General features: G+C 48.5%; 1 protein-coding gene across 2 annotated transcripts in view; it reads right to left on the bottom strand.

Moving 5' to 3' along the window:
• The window catches only part of LOC122379089, a 178,139-nt gene extending 159,631 nt beyond the window's left edge, over positions 1–18,508 (bottom strand). Inside the window, exon 1 of one of the 2 annotated variants that reach the window (XM_043361019.1) lies at positions 18,163–18,508. The gene's annotated coding sequence lies outside the window, so the exon portion shown is untranslated. The remainder of the gene's footprint in view (positions 1–18,162) is intronic. The other variant, XM_043361020.1, reaches the window with a different exon arrangement.
• Positions 18,509–23,610: the final 5,102 nt, after the last annotated feature.

Consider the following 23,610-nt stretch of genomic DNA (forward strand, 5'->3'; position numbering starts at 1 on the left):
ATATGACATATACATGTAGAAATAAATCCGTGCTAGAATGGGCAAATGGTGGTGGCACTGTCCGCCGTGCGGCGGTGGCAGCGCGCGGTGGTGGCAGCGTGCGGCAGCGCGCGGCGCCGTTCGGCGGTGCCGCGGCGGCCGGTGGCCAGATGGCCCGGTCGCCGACTTCACGCCGGCTGACGCTAGTACAGTTAGCGCCGCCGGCGGCCGCGCCCGCGTCTCGGTGACGCCAGTGCTATGCATGTCGTCTGGAAATCCATGCGCCGCGCGCCAAGCACAGCGGCGCAGCCGCCGAGCGCGCCAAACACAGCCTCTGGGCCCTCGCCCCCCACGACCGTCTGGAAGGTCAAATGAAAAACTGCGAAGTCCATAGTAGAAGTTGCAAACGGCATAAGTTCATGCTTTCGGCTGGAGTCGTGTTTGACATAACATGGGTCGAAGTCAAGTTCCAAGCTAGCTTGTCCGAAAATGTTACACCCGTTAACCATTTGAATGCCTTATTATCAGTTTTGTCAACAAAGCTTCAGAGTTCTTCAGTGTAACGTGTAGAAGGAGGGCTGGCGCCCTTATCTAGTCATTCGTCTCAAAATTGCCTCTTTTTCCAAGGTCATATATTCAAGGTACAGTCACTCCCCCGCCGACCAATCAGAGACAGATCCTGAGTGACGTCACCCCTGATGCTCGCAAGGGGTACTCCATTCCTTTACAAAGCAAAAATGACAAACTTCATTTGAAGATTATTGATGGTACTCTACACGTACCACTCAACCGTTGATGTCACTGGAAAGCCCAGCTAAATTTCTAGCGACAAAAAAGAGCAGCAATATGCTCAGAAATAGCCGGTTTTGAAGATATAGGCGATTTAAAACCCCCCTGCAGTAGCAAAAAAAAACAGCGTAAAAACGTATGGAGCTTATATTTTTACTATGAATAAATCATTTTTCAGTATGTCTTGAGATAACGTATTGATATAATCAACAACCTCATTACAATATTTTCTTTATTATTTGTAACTTTATTTCAAAATGATATTTTCAAAAATGGCAGCTCTTGGCAAGTAGCTTGGAAGCGATTGTGGCGCACCACGCCATTATTGTCTTGAGACCCCCTTAGGATGTCATCAAAGGTGGAGTGACATGGGCCTGTCTTTTTCAAATAGTAGCCCTCCAGGCTCTACAGTTCCAAGGCCATCTATAGAAGGTACAGTCACTCCCCCGCCAACCAATCAGCGACAGGTCCTGAGTGACGTCATGATGCTCATGACCCCTGATGCTCGCAAGGGGTACTCGATTCCTTTACAACGTAAAAATGACTAATTTCATTTAATACTTATGGATAGCAGCAGCACTCTTCACATATCGCTCAATCTTTTTTTCCAGGCAATACATATATTGTGAGCAAGCATGGGAGTACACCCACAGACAAACCGGCCACCACCGCACAACAAACCACCCTACTCGCAACGCAACGAAGGGTTGTAGGGGGTGGGTGGTGGGCGCTCGCACTAGAAATGCGGTAGCCCCGTGCGCGCAGCCCAGGCGTCCGCCGGCCCGGTACGGATGCCGCGACGGCGAGAAGTGTAAACTGTAAGTACAGGGTGTCCCAAAATTAATGTCACACCCTCCCACAACCTTCGTTTTGCCTTCTACTGCGCAATATCAATATAATTTCACCGGTACTGGCTCCCAGACCATATTGGCTACATTCTAGTTACGTGACCTTCGAATTTTTGTGACCCTGACCGGTCAAGGGGTGTACGGAGGTCATTTCCGGGGCAGTACCCAGCGTGTGCGGACCAGGTGACCAGGATGGCGAAACTGCAGAGCAAATCGTCCCACAGCGGGGCAGTCGGCATGGTTGCCGGTGGCATGACCCACGGCCAGGTCGCCGAGGTATTGGGCATGAGTTGTCGCAAGATTTGGCGCTGGTTATCACGCGACAGAAGTGAGAAGCGGATAGACGCCTGGGAACAAGCTAGGTCGCGGTAGGAAGACTTCCGCCAGCCGGGTATAGCGCAGATCGTCATCGCGAAGTGCGTAGCAAAAGACGGGCTTATCCACAAGGAAACTGGCAAGGATGCTGACTGCCAACAGTCATCCAGTCTTCAAATTGATAATCCATCGGTACCGGAGGATGTCTCTAAAGCTGAAGCCCAACAAGCCACGTTTCCTGCCGAAAACTTCTGCTGAACATGTCCAGGGCCATCTTTCAACAAGTCGGCGCCCCGGCTCATCGAGCTAGAACGACGGACTGGTACAGATCGAACTTCCCAGCATTCTGGGAGAAGGACAAATGACCGGTGAATAGCCCCGACCTGTCGCCGATAGAAAATCTTTGGGCGATCGTCCTGTAAGAGGTGAGCAAAACGGCGCCAAGATAACCTGAACGCACGCTGACCAGTGACCAGGAACGTTTCATCTGTCTGGTCCAAGATCAGTCCACAGAAGCTGGACATGTTGATGTCTGATGTCCCGGACAGTATGCTTGCCCGCATCAGGAAGAAGGTGGGATGCATATGTAAGAAAAGTGCGCCTCTCATGTTTGTTATTTTCATGAAATTGACGCTGGAAAGGTGTGACATTATTTTTGGGACACCCTGTAGTGAGCCCGCGCGCGCGCCACGGCCGACTGCCGGCCCAGTGCAGCCGCCGCATCAGCTGATCAGTCGAGACATCGCTCGAGGCATGATTGGTCAGCCCGCCGGCCGGACCTCCAGGTCAACTGAAGAGCACGGGCGGCCAGCCGAATTCAGATTTCAGGGTGTGGAAAAATCGGTTGATGCTTTCAGATCAGCCGTGCATTTTCCAGCCCCCTTCATGGCCCAAGAACTGGTGCATCAGCTACCGCACTCCCCCACCTGAGAGAATGCGCCATAACACAATCCAGGCTATACATATATTGTGAGCAAGCATGGGAGTACATCCACAGACAAACCGGCCACCATTGCACAACAAACCGCCAGGAGCAAAATCATCAGAACTCAACAGGCGCCATGCACGCACGGCGGACGGCCGCATCGCCCCAAAAACGCCAGCATCCTACGCGCCGAAGCGATCGGCCAGCCTGAAACGTCAAGAAAAACGGGGAAAATCAGTGCACCATCTATTACCCCCCCCCCCGAAACATCGATTTTCCCCCACCGACTCATCTCCGGCAAGCTGGCCAGTGGCCAACCACCACGCGCATAACGCCGGCGACCCCCCAAAGGCAACACGACCACCCACCGCGCACATGACGGACGCAGTGCCTCGATGACCCCGCGCCCGCAAGCTACCACTCGACAAAAGCCAGCCCCTCCACTAATGCACCCCAACGCTTACCCACTGGGAAAACAGGACCCAAAAACAAGTCGTGCACTTGCAGGGTCTGTCTGGGGGACAGCAGGGCCCCCAGAGGCAGGGCGTCAACTTGCAGGGTCGCTCTGGGAGGCTGCAGGGTGGCACTGGGGGACAACAGGGCCACCAGAACGCGAATGGTCGCTCTGAGGGACAATAGGCCCCCAGACGCCGGATTTGAACTCGAAGGGACGCTCTGGGGGACAACAGAGCCTCCAGAGGCAAAGTGCGCACACAGGTTCTGGAGGACAACAGGGCCCCCAGAAAAGACGATATAATTTATATAAAGACGACGATAATTTGCGGAGTCGCGCGGGGGACAGCAGAGCCCCCAGAGGCACGGCGTGAATTTGCAGGGCCGTTCTGAGGGCCACCGGAGCCTTTACAGGTATGGCGGGGCCTCGCAAGGCCACTTCGGGAGACCGCAGTATCGCACTGGTGGACAACAGGGCCACCAGACGTCCCCTGAATGTTCCAGTGAACCACCGCCACCCTATCAAAAGGACCCGAACCGACCCTCCGGCGTATAGTGACGAACGGGTCCTCAGAACATCCTAGATAGATGTATAACATACCTATCTGGACCAGGAATGCGCCCCCCCCCCCGCATCGCAACTGATATTCGGGTCATCGCCTCCTTCCCCGCTGCACGGAACATTGCCGCCACCTCCTCCTGGCCTAGGGGCCCGGCTGCCACGGCCTCGCCCCTGCTCTCCCACGTAGGGAAAAGCGATGACGTCATGCTTTACGACGCGTAGGATCCGGGTTGGTCCCTGAATCTTCCTGCAACACTATGCCCTTCTACATGCGGAAGACGCCGACCCAACCCGGGCCGCGGACACTAGTAGCTACGGAGAGCCCCCGGCCTCTGTTCCATGGCGTCTACACCTTTTTACCCTCAAATCAAAATGACGGGATTTCAAGTTGAAATATTGGACTTTCAAATAAAAACGACAGGATTTCAAATAAAAACGACAGGATTTCAAATCAAAATCAAAGGACTCCACTTTAACCCGCGCCCGGCTGGGGGTCCTGGATTTCCACGCCCTGCTGGGGGGGGGGGGGGTGTTTGAACACCCCCCCCTTGTAACTCGGCTCCTGGGCCACGTAGCGATACACGGAAGGCGGCGTTCGAAAGAGCGTCAAAAATAATGACGAAATCACTTCGGTCAATTTTTTGGTCAGGTCAAAGGTCAGGTCACCAGAGGTCATTGAAGGCAAAATTTCGCCGATTTCCAGGTCGAATGTCGAAAATTTCCAAGAAGCCAACGCATAACTCGGGAACCAATAGAGCTACAGCGCCGCGGAAAAGCGCATTCGATAGCCCTATTAACGCCCTTTCTGAGTATTTCTTTCAGATTTGACCTAACCTCAACGGGTTTGCCTGCAGGGGGCAAAAACTGCAAAAATAGCCGATTTTTTTGAAACAGTTTTTCTGCAATAACTTTTGACCCAAGCCCTGTACGAGCTTACTTTTACCGGCATCGTGTTCCTCTCGTCAAGACGCATCGAATGAACTATAACTTGACCTTGAAAGGTCAACTTGAAAATTTGACCTCAGGTCAAGGTCATGACCTGACCGGAAAGGGTCATGTTGCATATCAGTCGATCCGTAACGTCGAGCTGAACACATCTAAGGCGTTGTCTTTGCTCTAGCATGCCTCTATCAAAAATTATTTGCGAAAAACTGTTAGATACCATTCGTGACCTAAGATGACCTCAGGGCATAAACAAGGGTCACGGACACCATTTTCATGTTCAGTGTGTCTAAACCACTTGTAATTCGGTGCTTGGGAGTGTTTATAATGTCTTTCGTCCAAAAGAGGCGCATTTCAATTTTCTCCCATTGACTTATAATGGGGAGGTCGCAAAATTGACCTGACCTTAGGTCATCGATATCAAAATTCGAGATATACATTTTGTACATGCTATTGCTTTTAGCAATCGCTGAAAGTTTCAAAGCGATCGGTCACTCGGTGTAGCTATGACAGACATTGAAACTTTTTATGAGGTGAGGTCACTTCAAGTGAGCTGGTGACCTGACCTTGAATGACCTTGGTCTGAAATTTTCACAACATGTGTAGAATTGATGTATGATAAGGTGTACCAAAAACGGCAGCGCTCCGCGCCGCCGTTTTTGAGATATTCGCGAAAAACCACAAGGGGGGTGTTCAAACACCCCCCCCCCCAGCAGGGCGCGGGTTAAAACAAGGAGAATTCAAATAAAAATCAAAGGAATTGAAATTAAATCTGATTTTGATATAGTTGAATGTGCATATTTTGAATCGGTTTGCTTGCTAATTATCAAAAGCAGAACCATCTCCCTACTTCCTGATGTAATTTTCCTCCAGATACACATTTTCAGCCTCCAAAGCTGTATTGGGCCGTGTCCTCTGGCGAGCGTGACCATCGAGGCATCAATGCTATCTCAATATCATGCCAACCTTCAAAACACAACGTTGTAACTTGTGATAGGTACATGACACTGCTCGGGTACAGAGCACAACAATGAACCTGGCAGGTCACATGCATCATTCACGTTAACACAGGAATCGTCCAATAGGCAGCGGCAATGGGGTCAGCCCTGCCTGCAAATACGGGACCAGCCGTAAACCGGATGGACGATGACCCTCACTGCACATCATCGTTCATCGCCAGCTCTTCCAGCGCCAGACAGGCGGCGAAATGCCGCTGCACATGGTTACACGTGTTTAGGCACAGCCGTGGCGTCACGACAGGAACGGATGCGTCTATCGCCGCCTCCAGTTGGCGCATTCTGCGCTCAGCCATGGACACGCCCTACTCCAGGACGGCCTCTAATATAGCTGGCATGGCGACGGCCAGCCTCCTCTTGAGCTCCACCTTCAGAACGCTCCAAGCCTCTTCAATAGGGTTGAGTGGAGCGGAGTACGGCCCAAGTCGCAGAAGCTCGGCACCATGGAATTCCGGCTCATCCATCACCTCCTCCTGATTACGAAACATGGCTTTCAAAAGCCTGAAAACTACATAGGGTCGTAGTCGTAATGACTTGTAAAACGGAAATCCCTTATCCCCACCACATGTAATGATCAATATACGATTGAGTGATAAAGTATCAGCTATCGTTCTACAACCGGGAAGATTTCTTACTGATAAATGATAAATGATTTAAGGTCAATAATTATATTAGTAATAATGTATAAGTAGGTACTTACCAAACCACTGTGGCAGGGCGCGTTGTCCACTACCACGGTGACCTGCTCCATGGGAATACCAGACGCGCGGAGCATCCGCCGCATCCACTCGTGACACAGGAATGAATTAATATTCAGCGGATAATTAAAATAACCGAAGGAGCATTCCCGCCAAAATACCAAACACAAATACTTGTTATGATATTTTTGGGTTTAACTTGAACTCCTGTGGTTTTAATTTGAAATCCTAATATTTTTAAATGAAATTCCTTCGTTTTTATTTGTTGTCCTGCGTTTTTAATTTGAAGTCCTCTTGCTTTAATTTGAAGTCCTTTTATTTTAAAGGTAGTGTGCCAGCTTTCTTGGACCATATGGAGTTAATGACCCGGATAAGGAGAACCGGATTTTTAGAACTTATCCATACCTTCAAAACTCATGGAAACGTCTTAAATTCTTCAAATTTTGAGTACCCCAGTGCGAAATTCGCCCCGACGGGTTGTCGGTCGTACCCCAACCACATTTCACACCACTATGAACAATAAATGCACACACTAAAATCGCTATTACCGATAGGCTCATCCAATCAAGTTTCGATAAACCCGTTCATCATCATCTCCTGCGGTTTCGAACACGCCTGTTAGGTGGCTGCTGATGCTCGTCGAGGTCGGAATTTCCAAATACGCGTGGTGCGTCGGGCCGCGCGCTCTGACTTCGGCCAAGAAAAATGCGTCAGCTGATCATTGTCATTTCTGCCACTTGCGTGTGGTGTAATGGGGTCATAACTTAAGAGACGGCTGTTTCATATCAATTATTTTACATAAAATCATATTTCAAACCACAAATTAATGTTCGACAGCCAAATTTAAGAAACAATACCAATACAGGCTTACAGTTTAAGGCTCGACATAGTGTTGTCTACGATTAGACAGCTGATAACTCATTCCCGTACGTCGTATGGTCGTAACACTATAATGACCTTTGCTTATTGTCACAAGTGCGCCGCATTCGCGATTGTTGCCCGACGCCTGTTTGCAGGTGAGCCCACTACAGTTGTTATACATATCTAAAAACCGATAAACTTTTAGGCGAAAAAGGCACTATTCCAGGCCCATTTTTGATTTTTTTTTGCGATATTAGGTAAAAACAGAAGCTTCTTATCCTAGGAAAAATAAAACGGGAAATCTTTCAAAGGTGGCACACTACCTTTAACTTGATGGTAAAAAGGTGTAGTCCCGGCCTCTGCTCCTGAGGGCAAGACTATGTTTTTGCCCCCACACAATTAGGCTGATGTTGAAAAGGGAACAGAGGACTGGTGCAACATTCATGATAGGCGGTTATAATAGTACGCCTGTTTCTGACGGTCCCTGTATCAAGTGCATCAGCAGAACGTCCGTTTTCGGACCATCTGACGCATATCTCCTACTCCCACTCATTCTCCTACTCATTTTCATTCACCAGAAAGCTGCCCTCGAGCTTGACCTCGAGGAGGTTGAGAGGCAGTTTATCAAAAGTCGGCCAGGGAAGAGATCACCCTCTTTTGGGAAACCTTAGACTGAGACTGAGCTCAGGGATGTATGCAAAAATGTGATATGTATGTATATCCGGGTTATCTGGAAATGTATGTGGGTCGCCCTAATGAAGCTTATTCTGGTATACCAATCGTGTGTGAGAGAATCACACATATAGGGGAAGTTGGGGGAACGCCGAAGACTTTTTTCTGACGCCCGTAGCACGCAAGGTAGACAACATAAGCTATTCTTGTTGGCGTCATTCGAGAGGCCAGTCTTTTGCCTTTCAAACATACCAGGCGCATTTGATGAATTCGCATACCGTTAAGCGCACAAACTAAAAATATCAAAGAAGTGACTTTTTCGGCGTTGCCCCGGACTGCGGGGAAAGCCGAAAATGGGAGAAATGATCTACGGGGAATGCCGACATTGATGTTTTGCCATTTTATCTCAAACTTTATCCAGAATTGATCAAAGCTGACACGCGTTTTAAGAGCTTGAGGACGCGGTGCACACTGGAAGTTATAATTGTGTGATATAAAAAGAACATGCCAGGTAAATCATTCCTTATAGGTAACAGGCCGTTGTGTCGGTTGAAAGTGTAATTTGTGTGACTAAAAATACGCGTTGCTATTCTACAGCAGTAAAGTCCACGTAGCGTGCTTTTAACACGTGCGTAATCGCACGTTTTCGGCATTACCCCAGCCTGCCATACTTTCATTTGCAGGCCCATAACTTTTCAACGTGCTGTATAAATTTCAAATAGGCAGCACACTTATGCAAAGACATGCTAAAGATTACTTGACCGAATTGGCCAGACAAACGGTAGCATAATGAGTAAGGATAAATGATAACAATAACACGTCAAATGTATATTTAAACACACAAAGCTTTCGGTATGAAAATACCTTGGTCACTGTGTTAACAGAAATGAGGACAGAAATTGTCACCGGCAGCTTGTACAAAAATATAACATAGCACTCGAAAAATAGATCACAATCACGAGATTATCTATCGGGGTCCTGCCACTAAGCTTACAGCGCATGTTGCTAAAGTTATAAATCCAGTCCTAGTATTGATGGTATCGCGTGCTGATATGTGAGCCGCTTCTAAGATTTTTCGTGTCGTTTTTCGTGCGCCCTTCTCTAATAATCGAGTTGCTCCCCAGTTCGGTAAATGATGAGATTGTTCGGCATGTACGACGATTGCGTTCGATGTTCGATGAAACTTAAGGTCACTTTTATGTTCTTTAAGTCTCGTTTCGACCCCCCTCCCCGTTTCTCCCACGTAGCTTTTGTTACACCCACCACAAGGAATTTCGTACACTACACTTTTCGGAGAATCGGATGTGTCGGACGTCTCTTTCGGTCTTCGTTTAATCATCTCGTGTATCTTCGTTCCCGTGTTCGTTGCTACTCGTACGCCTGTCTTCTCAAGTGATTTAGAAATAACCTCCGCGCTCTTGAAGTTTGGAATCGATATCCATTTTCGCTTTTTCCTTCCTTGTTCTTTTTCCTTTTGTTTTGGGTTCTTCTTTATTCGTTCGGCCTTTTGCTTTTGCCGAATGAGATACCCCTTCGGGTATTTCAGTTTCGTGAAAGCGTTGTAAATATGTTTAATCTCTTCGTCCAGGAACTCCTCATCACAAATTCTCATTGCTCGTAAAAAGAAACCTATAACTATACCACTTTTCACACGTTCACTGTGGCCAGAGTAAAAATGAACATAATCTTCTTTGTTGGTTGGCTTTCTATGTACCTTAAATTTGAAACCTGTCTCTCTTCTGATGATGCACGTGTCTAAGAACGCTAGTTGGTTATTTTCTTCGTACTCGATCGTGAACTGTATTTTCGCATTGACGTCGTTCAGTTGCGCTAGTTTTTGTTCCAGATTCGTGTTTTCTGGAACGATCACTAGGACATCGTCCACATATCTCATCCATATGGAGCTGGACCCCATGATTTCGAAGAAATTTGATGCTTCCAGAGTTTCCATATATAAACAAGCGGCTACTGGGCTGAGAGGAGATCCCATAGCCAGTCCATTCTTTTGTAAGTATTCCTTTCCGTTGAATGAAAAACAGCCAAACTTCATGCACAGAGAAACTAATCTGATATAATCCTCCTTTGGAAGTGGGAGAGAATCCTCATCAGTGGTGCTTACCACTTTTTCGATTGCTTCTAGGGCACCTTGAATGGGGACGTTGGTAAAAAGGGATTTCACGTCAAAGCTTTATATATGGAAACTCTGGAAGCATCAAATTTCTTCGAAATCATGGGGTCCAGCTCCATATGGATGAGATATGTGGACGATGTCCTAGTGATCGTTCCAGAAAACACGAATCTGGAACAAAAACTAGCGCAACTGAACGACGTCAATGCGAAAATACAGTTCACGATCGAGTACGAAGAAAATAACCAACTAGCGTTCTTAGACACGTGCATCATCAGAAGAGAGACAGGTTTCAAATTTAAGGTACATAGAAAGCCAACCAACAAAGAAGATTATGTTCATTTTTACTCTGGCCACAGTGAACGTGTGAAAAGTGGTATAGTTATAGGTTTCTTTTTACGAGCAATGAGAATTTGTGATGAGGAGTTCCTGGACGAAGAGATTAAACATATTTACAACGCTTTCACGAAACTGAAATACCCGAAGGGGTATCTCATTCGGCAAAAGCAAAAGGCCGAACGAATAAAGAAGAACCCAAAACAAAAGGAAAAAGAACAAGGAAGGAAAAAGCGAAAATGGATATCGATTCCAAACTTCAAGAGCGCGGAGGTTATTTCTAAATCACTTGAGAAGACAGGCGTACGAGTAGCAACGAACACGGGAACGAAGATACACGAGATGATTAAACGAAGACCGAAAGAGACGTCCGACACATCCGATTCTCCGAAAAGTGTAGTGTACGAAATTCCTTGTGGTGGGTGTAACAAAAGCTACGTGGGAGAAACGGGGAGGGGGGTCGAAACGAGACTTAAAGAACATAAAAGTGACCTTAAGTTTCATCGAACATCGAACGCAATCGTCGTACATGCCGAACAATCTCATCATTTACCGAACTGGGGAGCAACTCGATTATTAGAGAAGGGCGCACGAAAAACGACACGAAAAATCTTAGAAGCGGCTCACATATCAGCACGCGATACCATCAATACTAGGACTGGATTTATAACTTTAGCAACATGCGCTGTAAGCTTAGTGGCAGGACCCCGATAGATAATCTCGTGATTGTGATCTATTTTTCGAGTGCTATGTTATATTTTTGTACAAGCTGCCGGTGACAATTTCTGTCCTCATTTCTGTTAACACAGTGACCAAGGTATTTTCATACCGAAAGCTTTGTGTGTTTAAATATACATTTGACGTGTTATTGTTATCATTTATCCTAACTGTCTTGGATATTCTATATAATGAGTAAGAAATGCAGCTTCAAAGGCGCATGTAGTACAAGGGAAACGTACCTTGAAAACGCTCTTGGCGCCCTCACAGTCGAAGTATTCCGAATGACGACTCGTAACAAACATGCGATAATTGTAGTCACTTAACCCACGAGCCGCTGGGGGGGGCATAAAGTTGCCCCCCCTTTACGTTTATCTCCGAAACCTGATGAGCTACGAACGTGAAACTTGGCATAGCTTCAAATGAATACCTAGGCAATGTTTGAGGAAAGTTTGGTGGTTGTAGCATCTAAGATGACGTCACAGTGACGTCATAAATTTTTGTCGTTTTCCGATATGGACCGTTTCTGATGACGCTGAGCATGAAACTCGACTGTAAATGAACTAGACAGCACCTGCTGTCATCCTAAAACATCTTGCTACACTTCCATCTTGTTTCTGACCAATAATCGGCCCTTTATATTCGGTCCCATATATGTGATGTATCGTGAGGAATATGAGAGTCGCAAATCTATAATTTCACTTATGACGTCACTGTGACGTCATTTCAAATGGGATCGACACCAAATTTAGACACAACCTTGGCTAGGTATTCAGGAAGATGTGTGCAAAGTTTCGCTTCTCTATCTCTTCGCGTTGCGACGATATCGTCGCAGAAGTAAAGGGGGGGCAACTTTATGCCCCCCCCAGCGGCCGGCGGGTGGCGCGGAGGCCCAGCGGCCGCCGGGTTAAGCTTCAGAGCATCACTGACAGGTGGCATCCATGTCTTACGGTTTTCGAAATATCTCGAATTTCGGCTTTGCCCCAACTCCGGCATTGCCCCAACTTCCCCTACGTACTACGGAAAAAGAGAACTAGGCACTGACTATTGTTTTGAGGAATACACCATTTTACATCTCAACAGGGGCGCGGGAACTACTTTCCGACTGGGGGGGCACACCATAATAGAGATCAACCTAGGGTACCCCCAAATCTAGTTTTCTCACCGGTTTTAGGCCACTTATTTTTCACCCCTCGGCTTTTTCAACAGAAAAAGAAAACATTTGCAAAAAAAGTGTGGTATTCCGTCTCAAAGCTGTGGGGGCACCGCCCCCACGGCCCCAGAGTTGGGGGGGCAAGCTGCCCCCACTGCCCCCCCGGCTCCCGCGCCTATGCATCTCAACGAACAACATAAGGTTTTCAAAGTTTGTGTCTCGCAATCTAATTTTATAGTTTTATTTGCTCGCGACCTTAACCCGGCCGGGCCCGGGGGGGGGGGGGGGTATTGCAACCACCGCAGCCCGGGGGTAGCCCCCACCCACCTGTCTAACTCGGTAAATAAGGCAGCTACGGAAACAAAAATGGTACCAAACGAAAGGTGTCTACGAGAAGATTCTAAAGCACCTAAACTTTTTGACCTCAGGTCAATTTTCAAGGTCAAGGGCAAAAACCGGCACTTTTGTAGTGGTCTCAAAGTACGTGTTCCAGAGGACGGCATGGTGCATAAAACCGGCTAAAATGGATGTTAACCCTCACATGTGTGTGGCGTTTGCCAGCTTCTAATGTGTTAGGGGTGGGGGTGGGGGTCGGTTGGACCCCCCTTGCCGTTTGGCCCCTGATCGAGCTAGAGCTTCGCGGAAAAAACGAGCGTGTTGCCCGTGACGAGAGGAAGCCGAGGATACCCAATTTTAAGGTCCTAGGTCATTGGTTGGCCTTCTAGCTCAGGTCAATGACCCAAAAGTCGGGAAAATCGGGATCTGTTAGAAAGTCGTAAAGTGTGGCTGCTAAGGGGTTTTTCGGGGTGCTGATCATGAATATTGTGTTAGTTTTGATCTCAGATGATGTCTTCAAGCATTTAGACGAGACGTGTCAACTAATGATGTCAATTACGGCAAATCGAGATACCGATACCAAACCAAATACCAACATTAGCCATGGAAAAATACCAAAACTAAACCAATTTAGGAATATGAGGGAAATACTAACTTTTAACCAAATTCACAACCTCTTTTACATTACCGAGGGTTCATGTTACCAACAAAATACCAAATATTTTTGCCTTGAAATTCCAAATACCAAGTTGGTATGACGTATCGCAAACATTCGCCAGGGGGAGGCAAAAAACGCCCCCACCCCTTCCAGGCCCGCGAGGGTTAAGCTCAATACGTATGCATGCAACCTGAAACCATTATAGTTTTGAATGGCAGCATCTAGGGGCAAGGTGCTCATGGATTTTGCAGATTGGTGTATCAGACAACAGTCGGGTCACCTCAAGGTTGCCCCCACTGTCGAAAATTCGTGGCGCCGCCACTGGCGCTGAGAGCTGGGCGCTGTGTGCTAGAGTTGTGAGCTGTGAACTGCGCTGAGAGCTGGGTGCTGAGAGCCGGGCGCTGCGCGCTAAGAGCTGGGCGCTGAGAGCTGATGTCTGAAAACTGTGAACTGTGAGCCGTGGGTTTACAGTTCTACAGTTTACAGTTTAGTGAAGTGGTAACTGAGAGATGTGAGCTGTGAGGTGTGCGATGAGAGCTGAGCGCAGTGTGCTAAGAGCTGTGAACTGTGAGCTGCGCTGAGAGCTGGGCGCTGCGCGCTGAGAGCTGGGTGCTGAGAGCTTGGCGCTGAGAGCTTGGCGCTGAGAGCTGGGAGCTGAGAGCTGGGAGCTGTGTGCTCAGCGTTGTGAGCTGCGCTGAGAGCTGGGCGTTGTGCGCTGAGAGTTGTGAGCACTTGAGCAGATTGCTGAGAGCTGTGCGCTGAGAGCTGTGAGCTGAGAGCTGAGAATTAACGCTGAGAGCTGAGTGCTGAGAGCTGTGTGCTGTTCACTGTGAGCTAAGAGCTGAGGGCTGAGAGCTGTGAGCAGTGAGTGGGATGAATTAGGCGAGCAGCGAGTTTGGTGAATTAGGGGTAACCGAGAGCGGAAGGCCAACCTGAGCCCGCGTTACGTATTCGAACAATCACGAGGTGCAAAGTATAGATTTCGCCCACAGAGACTCCTGGTGCAGGCGGAACCCCCCCCCCCCCCGGTCCCCTGCTGCGCCGGCCGAGTTCGGGGGCGACAACCGATCCGCCGCTGCGCTGCGACCCGAGGCCTCTTCGCAGCGTCGCCGGACGAGATGCACTGCTATCAAAGTGGGCAGTGGGCCTGCCCCCGGCCATTGTCTCCGCGGCTGCAGGAGATGACTCCCCACGCCCTTCCCCCAGCCCCCCCCCCGGAACTCGGGTCAAGTTGACTGTTGGAAACGCTGCACTCCGCACTGGAATTACATACAACGACGGCACGAGCTCACCAACCAGCGGCGAAACAAAGCGAGCCGGCATCTGATCCTGCCGTCTCGGTGGGACCATGGCGTCCTCCGGGTGGCAGTGACGTGCAGCGGTGCAGCCTGAAACGACACGTGCAGTGCAGGCGACCGACCTGCACCCGGACCAGGCGACCGACCTGCACCCGGACCAGGCGACCGACCTGCACCCGGACCAGGCTCCAGCTCCAGACCAAAAACCCAGCCAACCGCACCCCATGACAAGTAGCACTATTGCCACGTGAACCAAACCGAACGGAACTGTGTGAACCTAAAATGGAGACGAAAGAGGACGTCTGGTCTGGAGGACGTCTGGATGGAAAATCAAACGGAGCGGGTGAGCTACGTGCATTGGGCGTAGTACACGTAGTACACTTGTCATCCCTCCCAAAGAATGTCCCTCCAGCCACTTGTCATCCATCGGGGACGTAGCAATGCCCCGGGAACAGTGGGCGAGCAAGCTAAACGTATATAACCGAGCTGGGAGCGGGGAGCTGTGACCTTTGCATTAAAGCCGAACGGCCGCCGATAATGGGATAGACCAAACCCGGAGGAGCAGAAACGTCGATACCCCCCCCCCCCCCCGAAGTCAGAATCACCGGGCACATGAAACCGAGCAAGACCGGACGGAAACGGTGTGTCGGTGAGATGTTTTATGTATAATATGCGCTGCAAACTGCAAACTACGAGACGTTAGCTGTGAGCCGTGGCCCATAATATGCGCCTGGCATATATGGCGACCGAAAGAATTCTACAGATCAGTCCGGGAACAGCCCGAGCGCCGGCAGCTCCCAACCATGCCCTGAGCGATGGAAAATCAAACGGAGCGGGTGAGCTACGTGCATTGGGCGTAGTACACGTAGTACACTACCCAGCCGAGACGAGCAAAAGCGCGCGTGATAGAAGCATGAAAAACCAATGCACCAACTAAGGTAAGGTAAGGTAAGGTAAGAACTGCTCGCCAGGGTTAACCCGCGCCCCACTGGGGGAGGGCTATTCATAGCCCCCCTCCCGTTTTTCTGCAATAACTTCCAAACCGCTTGACGTATCGACGCCAAACTTTCAGTACCTTCGGCTGCATCAATTTGACACTTTGTGTCAAAATATGAACTTCGTAGCTTTCATAGGTCGGCCGGAAATGACGTCAGAGTGACGTCATGTTCGGCCGATTTCGACGCAAAACATTGAACCACGGCAATCGCTCCCAAGAGCTCAGTTTTTAAGCTAGATCCAATTTCTTTGCATTAGAGACTCAAAATAGATCGCGCTATCAAACTGCTATATCGGATTTTCAAAATTTTGAAGATTTCGAAAATTTTATATGATAAAACTCAAAATTTATGTTTTTATATTTTTTTCAGAAAAAAAATTGACTTTTCGAAAAAAAAAAACAGAATATATGTGATAGAACGCATTATTATGACTAACTCTAGCAAGTTTTAGCTAAATATCTTCAAAAATGGCCAAGTTATACGCATTATTGCAAAAAATTCACAATTATCAATTTCTCAAATCAATTTTTCAGCACGTATTTGACATCGTACGCCAATATAAATAGCACCATCGTGTTCCTGAGCTCAAACTGCATCTAATAGATACCTACCTTTTTTGTTGAAAAATTTCAACTTCAAATTTGACCTTTTTTGACCTGAAAGTGACCTGACCCAAGCTAAATTTGACTCAAAATGACCTCGAATGACACAGACGACAGCAAATTGTAAATTGCTGGCCTAAATGGACCATAAAACATGTGTCACGTGACCGACGCATGATATAATATTTTCGTGACCTGTGATGACCTGACCTTGACCTGAAAATCAAAGTACAAGTTTGGTACCCTCAGGGTATCTAGAGCATCTGTTCACGAGTGTGTGAACAAAAAATGAGCCTAATCTGACTTGTAAGACGGCGGCCAGAGCCCAAAACGTGAATAAGCCAAAATGCTAATAATTTTTACTATGACCTGACCTGTGACGTCATCGGTGACATCGAGGTCAATGAAACTAGGTTTCGCTCGACAGTTTTTCCGGGGCTATCAGACGCCGTTTGAATTTTGACGATCGGCCCAGTAGTTTCGGAGTTAGGAGGGGGGCTATGAAGAGCCCCCCCCCCCAGTAGGGCGTGTTATACGCAGACCCCAGTGGGGCGCGGGTTAAAACTCAAACGAAACAAATACAAACAAAATTGCCCGTAAACAGATTTGCATATGTCGAAACCGACTCTACTACACTTGGGTGCCCTGCCCGGCGCTGGAAAATTATCCTGGTAAGCGAGGAATGCAATGGCGCCTCCGGCTCTGGTTCCGGTTCCAGTACTCAGTATATACATCCCCTATGCAATTAGATATTAGTGGAATAAGTGGAAGAAAAAAAGACGATGGAATTGGTACACATTGCTTCTGTTTTTGCAAAACAAGACCATTTTCATATTTTGAATACCACATGTCTTACTGCCTTGTACTGTCAAACCGAACTAGGTCAATCATTTTTTTCCCTTCAAAAAATGAGCCTGAGTCGCTCCCTTTTTTGACGGCTCCGGCTTCGGGAAAATATGCCGGCTCCGGCCGCTCCGGCTCCAGCTCCGGCTCCGGCTCCGCACCCCTGGTCTTGTGAGCTTTTGACACCTTGATTTCGGTATGTTTTTGCTAGTCTTACCTCCCACCTATCATGGAACATGTTATTTGACGATGTGCAGAGGTCAGGGTCAGGGTCAAGATCAACCTAGGTCATCTAAAAACATTGCATTTTAGGCTTGCTGAAACTACTTTTCGTGAAGTTTTTTGACTGCATTTTTGGTGACAGCTTCTCAGATCATGATCACATGTAATAGGGACACACAAAACAATCGGCGCACACATCAGTTTACACACAGACTCACACAGACATGCAAACACATATCATTGACCTTGACCTAGCTTGGGCTGAAATGACCACAGCAGTAAAAACCTAGTCGGATAGTGTAACAAAGAGCTGTTCTAGCTGGCTTGGCACAACAAACGGCAGCGCCATCGGTATATGATTGGCACCGCACGTGATATTGCAAGGTGGCCCCAAACAACAACATTTTTTAGTTTGACCTGACCTGGAAGGTCAATGATCGACCTAATGAGGTAAAATTGGGTACCATTGGATTCGTCTCTCCCCTCACCCCCCAAAAAAAATATTTCGGTCTTTGCCGCGAAGCTTGATCTCCAGCATGAACGAAATTGCGCGGGGGGGGGGGGGGTGGCAACTGCCAACTGGCAACCCCCCCCCTCCCCATGAGCGTTCTAGAATGGGAATTTGAATCTAAATATCTTCTGATCAAAGCAATTGACATTGAAAATGTGCATTGCTATTCATTGAAAACATATTATAAATTGCGGTTAAGTGTCTTTATTTCAGTGATCGCATTTTACTAAGAATGCGGCATACCTACACGCCGCATACCACCGCCAATGCTGCAACGCAGCTTAGATTATTTATTCTCACCCGTTGTTAGTAAGGCTGGGTGGCGCCGCGCCTCTGGACTGCCGACCAGCTCCGTCTGCACCGTCGCACACCCTGGCTGCACCGCCGCACACCCTGGCTGCACCGCCGCACACCCTGGCTGCACCGCACAATCACTGGATCGCACCGAATCACCAGCCACTGCAGCCGAGACTGAGACCCCACCACCGCGGCCCGCTCACTCCTGCACACCAATTACCAAAACCTATGGCGGCGGCACAAACAAACGTTTTCAACCTGTCTACCGGGCGCGCACCGCACGTCTCAGACTGGCAGCGCGGTGGTGTGGCGGCCGGCGTCCACGCTGCCCGGAGGCCGACGAGTCACTGACGCGGCACCGGGAGGCCGCTGGTCACGGGTGGGCGGCGCCGTGCCCGGTGGCAGAGAGAGTCGAGAGAGAGAGAGTGGGAGAGAGAGAGAGAGAGAGAGAGAGAGTGAGAGAGAGAGAGAGTGGGAGAGAGAGAGAGTGGGAGAGAGAGAGAGAAGAGAGAGAGAGAGAGAGAGAGAGAGAGAGAGAGAGAGAGAGAGAGAGAGAGAGAGAGAGAGAGAGAGAGAGAGAGAGAGAGAGAGAGAGAGAGAGAGAGAGAATATTAGGAAGTGGATGGTACGAACAACACATAGGTAAACATCCCATGGGCTACTGGAGCGTTTTAAACTTTTACCCCATACATTAATCGGTCGGAGAACCGTCGGAGAAAAGTCGTCGAAGAAAAGTCGGAGAAAAAGCCAGTCTGAACATTTTCAAGATTTTTTTTCGTAGTCGTGCCATGGCCCTCTTAACCCTCGCATGTGGGGGGGGGGTCGGATGGAACCCCCCATGGTTTTTCGCGAATAACTCGCGCAAAAAGCGGCCGATCGCGACGCGAAACCTTCATTTCCTTCGAGTTGATCAACTTTACACCTCCTCTGAAAATTTCATGACCCTGACCCAAGTGACCTTTGACCTGTGACATATTTCTCGAGGCCATGTTTGGCCGGAATCGCGATTCGGCGTATGTCGGCTCGCATTAACCGCGCGTTTGCAAGCTTCTCGTGGTTTTCAAACGCTCAAACATGAGATTTGATGTCGCTCCCATGCATTTGGGTGGATGTCAAGGTCACCGAAGGTCAGGTCAGGTCACCGACCTTTGGTGACCTCGGTTCACCTCTTTGAGCTTTACATGTTTCTAGGCTAGTTTTTTTAGCTGAATTCGAATTTAGCAACCATTTGAACATTTACGAAGTAGTTTTGGTGCCTTCGAACATGTTACGAAGCTGTCAGAGACGGTTGACACGTACTACGAAATCCCGTCACGACCCCTACTGGTTGACCTGACCTGACCTGACCCGACCTGGTCTAAATGCATGAAGACATCATCTATGATCAAAACTAACACGATATTCGTGATCAGCACCCCGAAAAAAAAACCCTTAGCAGCCACACTTAACGACTTTCTAACAGGTCCCGATTTTCCCGACTTTGGGACATTGACCTGACCTGGAAGGTCAACCAATGACCTAGGACCTTAAAATGGGGTATCATCGGCTTCCTCTCGTCACGGGCAACACGCACGTTTTTTCCGCGAAGCTCTAGCTCGATCAGGGGCCAAACGGCAATGTGTAGGGGGGGGGGGTCCAACCGCCCCCCCCCCCTACACATTAGAAGCTGGCAAACGCCGCACACATGCGAGGGTTAAACCGTTAAATAGGTTTTAGCAGTGGTCAAATGACTAACGCCAACAAATGGACAATATTGAAAGATATAACAGGCCCCTACAGATCGGTAGGGCCCTTTGAAGGCCTGTCTGACCTGTATTCAGAGGGCCTTTTTGTAGGTTACAGCCCCTCCCGTCAAGTGAATAGGGACCCTTATAATGTGCTCAGAGGGCCCCGTCAATGAATCAGGGCGCCTTCATGAGTTTAAAGGGCCCTCTCGTGTACTCAGGGTTTTCTGTAGCTCATGGGCCCTCGTCAGTCAAGCGTACAGGGGCCCTTTATGCGTTGGGAGCCTTTCTGTCGCTCAGAGAGGCCTGTCAGACGTTCAGGGGACCCTTTAAATGCTCAGAGAGTTTTCTTGTAGCTCAGAGGGCCCGTCACACGCGATCAGGGGTATCTTCATGCGCTTAGAGGGCCCTGTCGTGTACTCATAAGCCATAGGGCCTTTATGTTGCTTAAAGGTAGTGTGCCACTTTCCAATGATTTCCCATTTTATTTTTCCTAGGATAAAAAGCTTCTGTTTTTACCTAATATCGCAAAAAATTCAAAAATGGGCCTAAAAAAGTGTTTTTTTTTTCGCCTAAAAGTTTATCGGTTTTTCGATATGTATAACAACTGTAGTGGGCAGACCTGCAAACAGGCGTCGGCAACAATCGCGAATGCGGCGCACATGTGACAATAAGCAAAGGTCCTTATAGAGTTACGACGTACGGGAATGAGTTATCAGCTGTCTAATCGTAGACAACACAATGTCAAATTTAAATTGTAAGCCTGTATTGGTATTGTTTATTTAATTTGGCTGTCGAACATTAATTTATGGTTTGAAATATTATTTTATGTAAAATAATTGATATGAAACAGCCGTCTCTAAAGTTATGAGTATGACCCCATATCAACACATGAAAGTGGCAGAAATGACAATGATCGGTTGACGCATTTTTCTTGGCCGAAGTTAGAGCGCGCGGCCCGACGCACCACCACCGCACCACAAAGTATGAGCAGAAGCCACCTGCGGTAGACCGCGCCCAAAGCCAGGGCCCCGGTAACGTGAGGTAGCCGAGTCGGGGCAGCGTGCGCTGACCCAAGCCGGGGCCGCGGCTTTGGGCGCGGTCTACCGCATCCCCGGGCAGCCCCGGGCTATCACATGACACCGGGAGGACGCGCGGCCCCGGCTTGGGTCAGCGCACGCCGCCCCGACTCGGCTACCTCACGTTACCGGGGCCCTGGCTTTGGGTGCGGTCTACCGCACCACCTAACAGGTGTGTTCGAAACCGCAGGAGATTATGATGAACGGGTTTATCGAAACTTGATTGGATGGGCCTATCGGTAATAGCGATTTCAATGTGTGCATTTATTGTTCATAGTGGTGTGAAATGTGGTTGGGGTACGACCGACAACCCGTCGGGGCGAATTTCGCACTGGGGTACTCAAAATTTGAAGAATTTAAGACGTTTCCATGAGTTTTGAAGGTATGGATGAGTTCTAAAAATCCGGTTCTCCTTATCTGGGCCATTATCTCCATACGGTCCAGGAAAGCTGGCACACTACCTTTAAAGGGCCCCGTCAAGCAATCATGGCCTTGATCATGTGCTCAGAGGGCCCTCGTCACGGAATCAGGGGCCCTTTCATGCGTTTAGAGGGCCCTCTCGTGTACTCAGGGCTTTTCTGTAGTTCATAGGACGATCGTCAAGCGTTTAGGGGCCCTTTAAGCGCTGAGGGCCTTTTTTGTCGTTCAGAGAGCCCCGTCAGGCGTTCAGGGGCCCTTTATATGCTCAGAGTTTTCTTGTAGCTCAAAGGGCCCGTCACGTGCGATTAAGGGCCTCTTCATGCGCTTAGAGGGCCCTGTCGTGTATTCATATTTTCTTTCTTTGGCTTAGAGGGCCTCGTCAAACAATCAGGAGCCCCTGCCTGCGCTCAGAGGAGAGGCCCCGTCGTGTACGTAAAGGGTTTTCTGTAGCTCATAGGGACCCGTCAAACGTTCAGGGGCCCTTAATGCGTTCAGAGGACCATTCTGTCGGTTAGAGAGTCCTGCTAAACGTTCAGGGGTCCTTTATATGGTCAGATAGTTTCTTCTGTAGCTCAGAGGGCCCCGCCAGGCGATCAGGGAGCCCTTCATGCGCTCAGAGGGCCCTGTCGTGTACTCAGAGGGCCCTTAAATACCGTAAACCGGGGTGAGTTGATACGGGGTGGCGAGTTGATATAAATTGCTCGAAAAATGTTAAAGGTAGTGTACCACCTTTGAAAGATTTCCCATTTTATTTTTCCTAGGATAAGAAGCTTTTGTTTTTACCTAATATCGCCAAAAAAATCAAAAATGGGCCTGGAATAGTGCCTTTTTCGACGAAAAGTTTAGCGGTTTTTCGATATGTATAACAACTGTAGTGGGCTGACCTGCAAACAGGCGTCGATAACAAACGCGAATGCGGCGCACATGTGACAATAAGCAAAGGTCATTATAGTTACGACGTACGGGAATGAGTTATCAGCTGTCTAATCGTAGACAACACAATGTCGAGCCTTAACCCGCGCCCAGCTGGGGGTCCTGGATTTCCACGCCCTGCTGGGGGGGGGGTGTTTGAACACCCCCCCCCCTTCTAACTCGGCTCCTGGGCCACGTAGCGACACGCGGAAGGCGGCGTTCGAAAGAGCGTCAAAAATAATGAGGAAATCACTTCGGTCAATTTTTTGGTCAGGTCAAAGGTCAGGTCACCAGAGGTCATTGAAGGCAAAATTTCGCCGATTTTCAGGTCGAATGTCGACAATTTCCAAGACGCCAACGCATAACTCAGGAACCAATAGAGCGACAGCGCCGCGGAAAACCGCATTCGATAGCCCTATTAACGCCCTTTCTGATTAATTCTCTCAGATTTGACCTAACGTCAACGGTTTTGCCTGCAGGGGGCAAAAACTGCAAAAATAGACGATTTTTTCGGAAACAGTTTTTCTGCAATAACTTTTGACCCAAGCCTTGTACGAGCTTACTTTTACCGGCATCGTGTTCCTCTCGTCAAGACGCATCGAATGAACTATAACTTGACCTTGAAAGTTCAGCTTGAAAATTTGACCTTAGGTCAAGGTCATGACCTGACCGGAAAGGGTCATGTTGCATATCAGTCGATCCGTATCGTCGAGCTGAACACATCTAAGGTGTTTTCATCGCTCTAGCATGCCTCTATCAAAAGTTATTTGCGAAAAACTGTTGGATACCATTCGTGACCTAAGATGACCTCAGGGCATAAACAGGGGTCACGGACACCATTTTCATGTTCAGTGTGTCTAAACCACTTGTAATTCAGTGTTTGGGAGTGTTTATAATGTCTTTCGTCCAAAGGAGGCGCATTTCAATTTTCTCCCATTGACTTATAATGGGGAGGTCGCAAAATTGACCTGACCTTAGGTCATCGATATCAAAATTCTGAGACATATATTTTGTACATGCTATTACTCTTAGCAATCGCTGAAAGTTTCAAAGCGATCGGTCACTCGGTGTAGCTATGACAGACATTGAAACTTTTTATGAGGTGAGGTCACTTCATGTGACCTGGTGACCTGACCTTGAATGACCTTGGTCTGAAATTTTCACAACATGTGTAGAATTGATGTATGATAAGGTGTACCAAAAACGGCGGCGCTCCGCGCCGCCGTTATCTCAAAAATATCTTTCGCAAATATCTTTCGTTTTTCGCAAATATCTCAAAAACGGCGGCGCGGAAGATATTTGCGAAAAACCGCAAG

Source organism: Amphibalanus amphitrite, unplaced genomic scaffold, assembly GCF_019059575.1.
Source record: "Amphibalanus amphitrite isolate SeventyFive unplaced genomic scaffold, NRLGWU_Aamphi_draft 000071F_arrow, whole genome shotgun sequence".
Taxonomy (NCBI): domain Eukaryota; kingdom Metazoa; phylum Arthropoda; class Thecostraca; order Balanomorpha; family Balanidae; genus Amphibalanus; species Amphibalanus amphitrite.